The sequence below is a fragment of the Grammomys surdaster genome, unplaced genomic scaffold, assembly GCF_004785775.1.
Source record: "Grammomys surdaster isolate TR1022 unplaced genomic scaffold, NIH_TR_1.0 587, whole genome shotgun sequence".
Taxonomy (NCBI): domain Eukaryota; kingdom Metazoa; phylum Chordata; class Mammalia; order Rodentia; family Muridae; genus Grammomys; species Grammomys surdaster.
In genome coordinates this window covers 73,337-83,804 of record NW_021605006.1, presented here as the reverse complement: position 1 = coordinate 83,804, position 10,468 = coordinate 73,337, and the positions used below count along the sequence as shown (strand labels likewise).

Sequence of the window (10,468 nt, the reverse complement as noted above, 5' to 3'; positions counted from 1 at the left end):
CCTCATTTATGAAAATTCAACCAGAGAGACTACCTTTTTAATGAAGTATTGCTGATCTTCCAAATAGAACAGAACATCTATTGGCCTTTATCTCTTGTATACTGTTTCATTTTTCTCAAGCCAGTTGATAACAATCCTCAGTGAGGGTTGGCTGCTTTCAGATTTTAAGACCTTTCACTTTGAGGAATGTCCCTCTATTTTTCAGTGGGTAGACAGTTAATTGGCTTTAGATAGGGTCGTAGAGTAAAGATAAAATGACACAGAAGAGAACTCATCCATTAATAGAATAAGCATCTTTAGGATTTAAAAAAATTTACATGTGTTTTGTATATGTGTGTATGTATTTGTGTGTCTGCACACATGTGAGCACACATATAAGTGTTTGCACGAGGAGGCCAGAAGTTAGTGTTGGGTATTTTTCACAGTATTATTTTTCTGAGACTCTTCACTGAACCCTAAGCTCATCAATCCAGCTAGACTCTGAGCACTGCCTGTCTTCACTCCTGGTTACTTGGGTGACAGATGCTCAACCAAACACTCAGTTCTGGGATCTGAACTTAGGTCTCATGCTTGTACAGCAAGTTCTTGGCCCAATTTAAGATTATTCTACATATTTTAATTTATACATAAACCATACAATAATATTAATGGGGTTGAATTTTTAAGTATATCTTATTTTGTGGGATATCATATGTTTTTTCCCTTATGTGTGTGTTTGCGGATACATATGGCACATATATGTGAGGATCAAAGTACAGTCTCAGCTATTGCTCCTCAGTTACCACCCACCTTGTTTTTTGAGATAGAATCTCATGAGCCTAATACTTGCCACATAACCGAGGCTGTCTAGCCAGGAAGCTTCAGGGATCTACTTGTCTTTATCTCCCTAGCATGTGACAATGTTGATATATGTATATGTTCATTATGTAATGGTTTTAATAAAGTTAAACATTTGCTTCCTCAAACAATTATTATTTCTTTGTGGAAAAACAACCCACTTAATTTTCCCCCAATCTCTTTGAAGTAGATATTGCATTGTTAATACCACTGTACAACAGATCATCAGAATTTCTTATTTCTATCTAAATTAGTACCTATTACTCCCTCCCCTAATCTCCCCAGCTTCTAGTAATAACCATTTTACTCTTAACTTCTCCAAGATCAACTTTTTATATGCCACATGGGAGTGAGTTTATGTAGTACTCATCTTCTAGTTACTGGCTTATTTCAATTAGTAATTCTCTTCAGTTCTATCCATGTTGTCACAAATGACAGGATTTCACTCTGGTTTATGGCTGACTATATTCTGTTGGGTGTGTATACCGCATTATCCTTATCCATTCATCGGTTGATGGGCACTTGAGCTGTTTTCATCTCTTGCTATTATGAATAGTGCCGCAGTGAACATCAGAGTGCAGATGTCTCTTTGATGGACTGATTCCATTGCCTTTGGATGCATACTCAGAAATGGATTTCTGGATCATATGGTAGTTCTATTTTTAATTTTTGAGGAATCTCCATACTGCTTTCCATAATGGAGGTAGTAATTTGCATTTCCAACCACAGTGTACAAGGGTTCCCTTTCTTTCACATCCTCATCAGCACTTGCTGCCTTTTGTCTTTTTGATAGTAGTCATTCTTATTGAAGTGAGATGATATCTCATTGTGGTTTTGATTTGCATTTCCCTGTTTATTAGTGATGCTGAACACTTTTTTCCCACATACTTGACCATTTGTGTGGAATAAAGGACAGCAGTTGTGGAATAAATGGGGTGGGTGAAAAGCAGAGAAGACTGTGGGTATGCGACAAGGAGAGAAGGTAGTTGGCCAGATGTTAGTGTTCTGAATAAAGCTGATTGGATGTCAGTCCTGGGAACCACAGGTAGAATTAAGTAGCCTAGGTTCCTAAATTGATCTGATAGAATGATCATCTCTGAAGCTTGATTATCTATTTTTGTGATTTAGAAAAATGTTAATGAAGAGTTAGTGCTTAGCACTGGGAATACAGCTCAGTTAGTTGGTAGGGTTAGCTTTCTAGCATGCAAACTTCACCCTGAGTGATAAGACTAGAGCCATTAGGTCTCACCCTCTTAAGAAGCCCCTGGCTGTACAGTGCCCCCTGTTTGGTGACGACTTTGAGGTGAAAGAGGAGCATTCAGCATTGCCAGTGGCCCAGATATGAGCACTGTCCATGACACTGGGCTCTTTGCTATTGCAGAGTTGTCTTAGTCTGACTCCTGTTCTCCCCATTGTTTGGTGTTACCTGGGTCAGGGTATAGAGGGTGTAGAGGCTGCTGAGATGACTGCAGCAGCTCTTTGTGAGGACAGTCTGAGGCCCTTGTGGCTTTGCGACACCAGTGCACAATCAGTTTGCTGCAGATCACCATAAGCTATCTGACCTTAACAAAAATTCCAGTCAACTTCTGAACATTATATATCTCCCTGTTATACCTTTAATCTTTGATTTAATTTCTTTTCCACCTGCAGCAGTGACATGAATGAGAATTGTCATTTTTCAACCAATTAGATCATCTAAGATTGTGTGCTTGCAGGGAAATAGTGACTTCATCATGATTTCCATGGCCTAAGTGTTCCTTCTTCCTTCTGCTTTAGATCTGTCCATACTAAAGGAAATGTAACTGGAACTGATCTGATGATAAAACCAAGGCCCTTCAGACAAGATCACATAGGAGGAAACCTTGCTTCCAAATGAACACACCAACATTCAGAATTTCTACTTATTCAAAGGTATTTGAGGCACAGTTTTACTTGACTTGTTGGTAGTGGTTTTGCAATGTTGATTTCTGTATGAGGGCTTTATAAGTTTAACTCTTCTTATATGTTCGAGTATGTAGCCTTTAGAGAATAGTTCACTGCTCCCGTGTCCTGCATCACTCCACCTTCCCCAAAACATCAGCAGGGAAAAAACTTAGATTTTGGAAAATATGTTTCTTCTAACAAACAAAGTGTGTCAATGATAAGAAGATTAATAGTCTGTAAGTTAGTACTGAAGTAAGCCGTACCTGAGTGTCCTTTGCACACCTGTGTACCCAGGACTTAGGAGACTGAGATAGGGGAATCACCATGAGGTTGAGACCCTGTTTCCACAGAACAAAGCTAAAAAGAAAGTCGATTTAATGGTTATTTGATTAGGTCATGATCCTTGACTTTAACCACTAAATCCAACGTTCTAACAGACCCACTCATTCATAGTGAGAACTTTAATGAGGCCATTCTGTGGGTCAGTTAGAAACTTGTTTCTCCCTTTCTCTTAAACTCAGTGACCAGGAGTGTCACTGCTATTCCTATGGAATCTTTGGATCTGGTGGACTACTTTCGAGTGGAAGAGGAAGATAAGATATATAATAGAGAATCACGTGATTCCTCTAAACCATAGGGTGAATACACAAGACAACTAAAACCAAAAAGGAAGGTAATATCAGAGAAAACAAACACAACAGCAGTTATCTAGTTTTTAAGAATGCATACAATTGTAAACAGGAGAGAGTTATTTATGTGTTTCATTTAAAAATGAAATAAATTTGGTTTTTCACTATATTTTTCTATACAGATATAAAGAATGTATGTTGGGATAGGCAAAGTTGATTTCATTTCTAGGTATTTCTACAGAAATTTAGAAAATAGTATTTTGTTAGAATATAAAGATAAAAAACTGAGAAAAATATGTCATCTCTTAGTAGGATTAATTCCATATCTTTTGTTTTGTTAGGAAAATATGGAAAGCAGTATACTAGAAAGAATAAGAACAGTGCTGTGGTAATCCTAAACTGTAAAAGACTCCTCCTAGAAGAGGATGGTGCAATCAATCACTGTGTTAAAGAAAAGTTAGCTCAGATCATGTACAAGTGTGATGTTGCCTTAGTAACAAGTTTAAAAAATGTCACTGGCATCTAATAGTAGATAAATGTACTTTCCCATATTTATTTTTTTTGTGTGTGTGTGTGTGATTTTGAATCAAAGGTAAATAATGCATAAATATATGGTTTGTCTTACTCTTAGAACCATCGTACTTACTGTTTTCAAATATGACATTTCTTCTTAACTCTACTTAGTATCATTTGAGTGTCCAAGCTTTACAATAAAACAGAATAAAACAAAAATGGTTTTCAGATTTGTGGAAAGATTTCAGTTACTCTAGAACTTTATTATGAATGATGTTGAAGACATTGGTTACTTAGCATGTGTACTCTGAGGCCAGCAAGACTAAAATCAACATTTGAAACCAAATTATGTATAACCATAAAATCATGAGGTTGATTCTCTTTCTAAGCAATACAGTTAAGTTCTATATTGAGAACTTACTAATAGACAAGATTTGGGTGTAGGAAATTATGATCATGTGAATTTGTTTGCTAACTGTTTAGATGCTGTGATTCTACTTCTAAAAGTTCTCTGTAGCTTAAAATAGGTTGCTAACATTCTTGTTCAAAAATATCAATTAGTCAATTTCACATACCTCCCCAATATTGCAAGGTCTCATGAGTTAATTTTCCATTTTGAAAATAAAGAGAATTGAAAATGTCATAATACCTTTGAAGTGAAGTCTCTGACAATGTTTTAGAGAAGTTTAGATTCTGAGATTGTGGAATTGTGTTGCTGGGATGGATGCCAGTAAAGTGAAATCAGTAAAACTCGAAAGAAGAATTTAAGACCCTAGGAAGTTTACCAGAGTATATGTCCTTTATTACATGCTACACAACTACGGCGTTACCTTTAAACATGTTTTTCATCTGGACCAAGGAACGAGGTGGACACAAATTTGAGTAAAGTAGGTGAGGGAAGGGTGGGGCCTGTGCAGTGCTGAGCTGCGGTCTGCAGGGAGGGCACAGGCTTCTTTCATGACACCCTGGGAAACTGAGGTCATGGCCCTTAGCTTCTTTATAATAATTAGCATTTAGAGGTATCATGAAAAATGAAATGTGTGCATAAAACAATATAAATAAGTTTTGGAGTGATATCAATGAATATTATTACTAAAGCTAGAGTGCCCTCCTACTAAAGTAACTAGAAATTTCATAGAAAAAAGTCTCAGTACACACTACAAATGAGAAGCTTGTAAAACCAGTTTCAAAGTTCATGATAAATATTATACTTGGAGAGAAAATAAAATGAGCTTTTGGCAAAAATGTCTTATCAAAAGCACACCATCTGGAAAAGCAATTAGTGTCGTATGTATGCTAGCGGGGATTTTGTTTTTTTGGTAGAAGAAAAGTTCTGCTATTCAGAGAACATACCAGCACTTCATTAGGTGTTGCTAGTTAGCACGGAAGATCGAAACAAGAGCTCTCTTGTTTGTGTCTTGCTTTGGTTGGTTGATTGGTTGATTTATTTTAAAACTACTTATAGTCCAGAGAAGTTGCATTTGTTTCTTCAGCTCAAAGCACAACTACAGAAAAACTACAAAAATCTATAGGAAAGGGAGTCTTGGGTTATTAAGTGTAAGAGATTGTACCATATCAGTTCATATTCTGCTCTTTTTCAGGGATAGAATTCATATTCAGTAATGTATTTCAATCATGATTCAGTACTGAAAAGAGTAAAAATTATGGCTGTCAGCAGCGTTTGACCACCAAACCCATATCTTTTCAGAAACTGTAAAGAAATAAATGGTCAGCAACTATAGAATTGTGTTTTGCCACAATGGTGTATGCTGTCTACAGTTACATGTTTGTGAATTCATAGTTTGTAAATTGAATATTTATTGACAAGTGATAATTTTGTTTTTCTTATTTTAGAGGGCCTGACAGTATTTCACAGAGGTCAACTTCATTAATATCACAAATTTTGATGTTAAAGATGAGATATATGGACTTCATAAAGTTTGATTTATACATAGGATAACTCAATCTCTAAGAGTTTAACTATTTTCTTATATCTAATTATTTTACTAAGTTATAAAAAAATAAGGGAATTAAAAATTCCTAGAGTCGAGCCACTTATCTGAACTTTTGGGATATAGCTAAGGCATTTCCAGGAGGGGAGGTTATAGCTGAAGAGGTGGCAGCAGGAGGATCCCTGGGGCTTGCTCACCAGTTAGTCTATCCAAATCCCTGAGTGTCTGGTTCATTGAGAGACTGTCTTGCATCACCAGAGCTTGCTGTCTAGCCAGCATAGCTGAAACTCAAAAACTCAAGCTCAAGTTCAGTATGTAATTCTACAATGCAGTATATCAGAGAGTGATAAGGGAAGACACTCAGTGCCTTGCTTTGGCTGACACATTCATGTACATGGGCACATAGACCTACACAGTCACATGCTTACCCAACACACATACAAGAGAGAGAGGCTGCCTCACAAAGTATGTGGAGAATTACTGAGGGCAATACCTGAGTTTAACTTCTGACCTCTGTGTACACATGTACACACACACACACACAAATATAAATAAGCATACATACAGAAGTCAGAGAGAACTAAAATGACTTAATGATTGTACCATGAGACTTTAGAAAAAAAACAGGCAAAATCCAAGTTAGTAGACAGAAACAAATAATAAAAACTGGGTGAAATTAATGAAATGTACACTAAAAGAACAAGAATCAGCCAAACAAAGAATTTGGAGAAAACAAAACCATGATTAACAAACTTATAGTCAGATTAAAACCAGAAAAAGGAGATGTTAGGACATGTTCTACTGAAATCCAGAGGTCAATTAGAAACTTCTTTTCAAACCTATATTCCAGCCGGGTGGTGGTGGCGCACGCCTTTAATCCCAGCACTTGGGAGGCAGAGGCAGGCGGATTTCTGAGTTCGAGGCCAGCCTGGTCTACAGAGTAAGTTCCAGGACAGCCAGGGCTATACAGAGAAACCCTGTCTCGAAACAAACAAACAAACAAAAAACCAAAAAAAGAAAACCTATATATTCCAAAGCAAACAAACAACAAACAAACAAAAATCCTTGGAAATTTATAAAATGAAATCAAGAGGCCCTATATACATAACTTATAAGCAGTTGTATAACAAGCAGCAAAATGAAGCATTAATAAATCTCTCAACCCAGAAAAGTGCAGGACCAAGGGTATTTGCTGCAGAATTCTACCAAACCTTTAAAGAAGAGCTAACACCAGTGTCCTCAGATGGTTTCATAAAATATCTAGAGGAGAGACAGTAATAAACTTATGTGAAGCCAGAATCATTCTGATATGAAAGCAGGACAGGAAAACTAACAACAAAAAGAGAAAACTGTAGAACAATTTCACTAATGAGTATAAGCACAAAAATTCTCAATAAAATACTTATAAACTGAATTCAGGAACACATCAAGAAGATTATACACTCTAAGATCAAGAGTTGACAGATGGGACCTCATGAAACTGAAAAGCTTCTGTAAGGCAAAGGACACTGTCAGTAGGACAAAATGGCAACATATAGAATGGGAAAACATCTTCATTAACCCTACATCTGATAGAGGGATAATATCCAATATATACAAAGAACTCAAGAAGTTAGACTCCAGAAAACCAAGTAACCCAACAGAATTCTCAACAGAGGAATCTCAAATGACCGAGAAGCACCTAAAGAAGTGTTCAACATCCCTAATTAGTCATTAGGGAAATACAAATCAAAACGACCCTGAGACTCCACTTCACACCAGTCAGAATGGCTAGCATCAAAAACTTAGATGACAGCAGATGCTGTTGAGGATATGGAGAAAAAAAGAACACTCCTCCATTGCTGGTAGAATTGCAAACTGGTACAGCCAGTCTGGAAATCAATCTGGAAGTTCCTCTGAAAATTAGAAATAGTTCTACCTGAAGACCCAGCTATACTGCTCCTGGGCATATACCCAAAAGATGATCCATCATATCACAGGGACACATGCTCTACTATGTTCATAGCAGCCTTATTTATAATAGCCAGAAGCTGGAAACAACCAAGTTGTCCCTCAACTGAAGAATGGATATAGAAAATGTAGTACATTTACACAATGGAATACTACTCAGTTATTTAAAACGAGGACATCACGAATTTTCAGGCAAATGGATGGAACTAGAAAATATCCTGAGTGAGGTAACCCAGACCCAAAAGAACATACATGGTATGTATTCACTGATAGTGGATATTGGTCAAAAAGTTCAGAATACCCGTGATACAACTCACAGACCATATGAAGCTTAACAAGAAGGAAGACCCAAGTGTGGATGCTTCAATCCCACTTAGAAGCGGTAACAAAATAATCACAGGAGGCAGAGGGAGGGAGGAATCAGGGTGAGAGAGGGGAGGAGGAGAGAAAAGGAAGGGGACAGGATCAGGTATCTGGGAGACAGGAGAGAAGCCCCAAGGACCAGAAGAATGAATAGATATATGCAGCAGTGCAGGGTGAGGAACTGGGGGAACCACTAGAAAGTCCCAGACACCAGGGGTTTGAGAGGCTTCCAGGACCCAATGGGGATGACATTAGCCAAAATGCCCAACAGCAAGGAGATAGAACCTGAAGAGACCACCTCCAGTAGATAGACATGGCTCCCAGTTGAGGGACAGGGCCACCCACCCATCTCAAAAGTTTTATCCCAGAATTGTTCCCATCTAAGGGAAATGCAGGGACAAAACAAAACAAAAACAATGGAGCAGAGACTAAAGGTAAGGCCATCTAGAGACAACTCTATCTTGGGATCCACTTGCAGACAGAAGCCTGGCATGGCTGTCCTCTGAGAGGCTCTCCCAGCACCTAACTGAGACAGATGCAGATACAGTCAACCATTGGACTGAGGTTGGGAACTCCTATGGAAGAGTTAGGGGAAGGACTGAAGGAGCTGAAGGGGATGGCATCCCCATAGGAAGAACAACAATATCAACTAGCCTAGACCCCTCAGAGCTCCCAGAAACTAAATTGACAACCAGAGAGCATACATACATGGGTTGGTCTGTGGCCCCTACTACATATGTAGCAGAGGACTGCCTTGTCTGGCCTCAGTGGGAGGGGATGCGCTTGGTCCTGTGGAGGACTGATGCCCCAGGGAAGGGGGATGCTAATGGGGTAAGGTGAGAGTGGGTAGATGGATGGGGGAGCACCCTCTTAAAGGCGAAGGTGAGGTGAGACCAGGAAGGGAGACAACATTTGAAATGTAAATAAATAAAATAATAATAAAAAAGATACTGAAAGAGAAGATAACTTGGTTACACTGTAACCAAGTTTACTTAAGGGATGCAAGAATGAGCATAGTTCAGCATATACAAATCAGCAAGTATAACAGCAACAACAACAAAAAATAAAAACAAAAATTAATACATTAAAGGACAGAAGTTCAGAGTAGATGGAAAACATGAATTTAACAAAATTTAACATCCTTGTATGATGAAAGTCCTGAAGAAACTAGGAATAGGAGGTCTGTATCTCAACTTAACAAAGGATATATATGACAAATCTTATAGCCATCATTATACTAAATGTGGAGAAAACCAGAAACATTTCCTTATTAGGTACCCACAGTCTTAGCTAGAGCAAAAGTCAGGTCAAAAAAATAAAAGATACAAATAGAAAAGGAAGAAGTCAAATATCCCCATGTGTAAACAGTATAATCCTATACACAAAAGACTACAAAATCACTACAATAGAACTCTAAGATCTGACCAGGCATGGTGGTGTGTGCCTTTGGGAGGTAGAGGAAGGTGAACCTCTGAGTTTGAGGCTATCCTGGTCTACAGAGAGAGTTCTGGGACAGCCAGGAATATATGGAGGAAGTGGGTATTCTTAGATTTGATAAACACTCTTTACGTTAATTATCAGGATAAAATATCAATATTGGCAAAAGAAAATCAATTGCCGTTCTGTATACCAGTAACAAGCATGCCAAGAAAGAAGGCAGAACAGTTCTATTCACAGAAGACTGGGACTAGGGGAGCAGGAGGCAAAGGGATAAATTGAAGAAGATATCATAAGATCCAAAAATTTGGATCCCAAATTCTTGGATTAGCAGAATTAATATTGTGAAAATGGATATATTATTAGTAATGATTTAAGAATCAGCACATCAAATTCCAACTATATTATTCCCAGTAGAAAAAAAACTATTCTAAGATTTATATACCAGTACAAAAGAACATCAAAAGTTAAAGCAATCCTTTGCTAAAGGAGCAGTTCTGGAGGTATCACAGTACCTAATCTCAAATTATACTACAGAGCCATCATAGTAAAAACATCATGGTAATGGGAGGAAACCAGATATGTAGATCAATGTTATAAAATAAGAATGCCAGGAATAAACCTGCACAGCAACAACCACCTGATTTTTGACAAAGGTGCTCAGACCATACTTTGAAGAAAAATAGCCTCTTTAGCAAATTGTGCTAGAAGATCTGATGTATTCGTATATAAAAGAATGAAACCATGTTCCCATCTTTGGCTCTGTATGCTAATCAACTCAACATGGATATAAGGCTTTAATTTAAAACTTGAAGGTGAACTTGGTAAGGAAAAATAGTTGAAGTCTTAGGCATAGGCATATCT

General features: G+C 37.7%; 1 protein-coding gene across 1 annotated transcript in view; it reads left to right on the top strand.

Moving 5' to 3' along the window:
- Window positions 1-2,639: 2,639 nt before the first annotated feature.
- LOC114633366 (nuclear receptor coactivator 1-like) overlaps window positions 2,640-10,468 on the top strand; it is a gene marked incomplete at its 3' end in the record, with an annotated part of 79,767 nt that continues 71,938 nt past the window's right edge. The window contains exon 1 of the mRNA XM_028781946.1: window positions 2,640-2,748. The remainder of the gene's footprint in view (window positions 2,749-10,468) is intronic.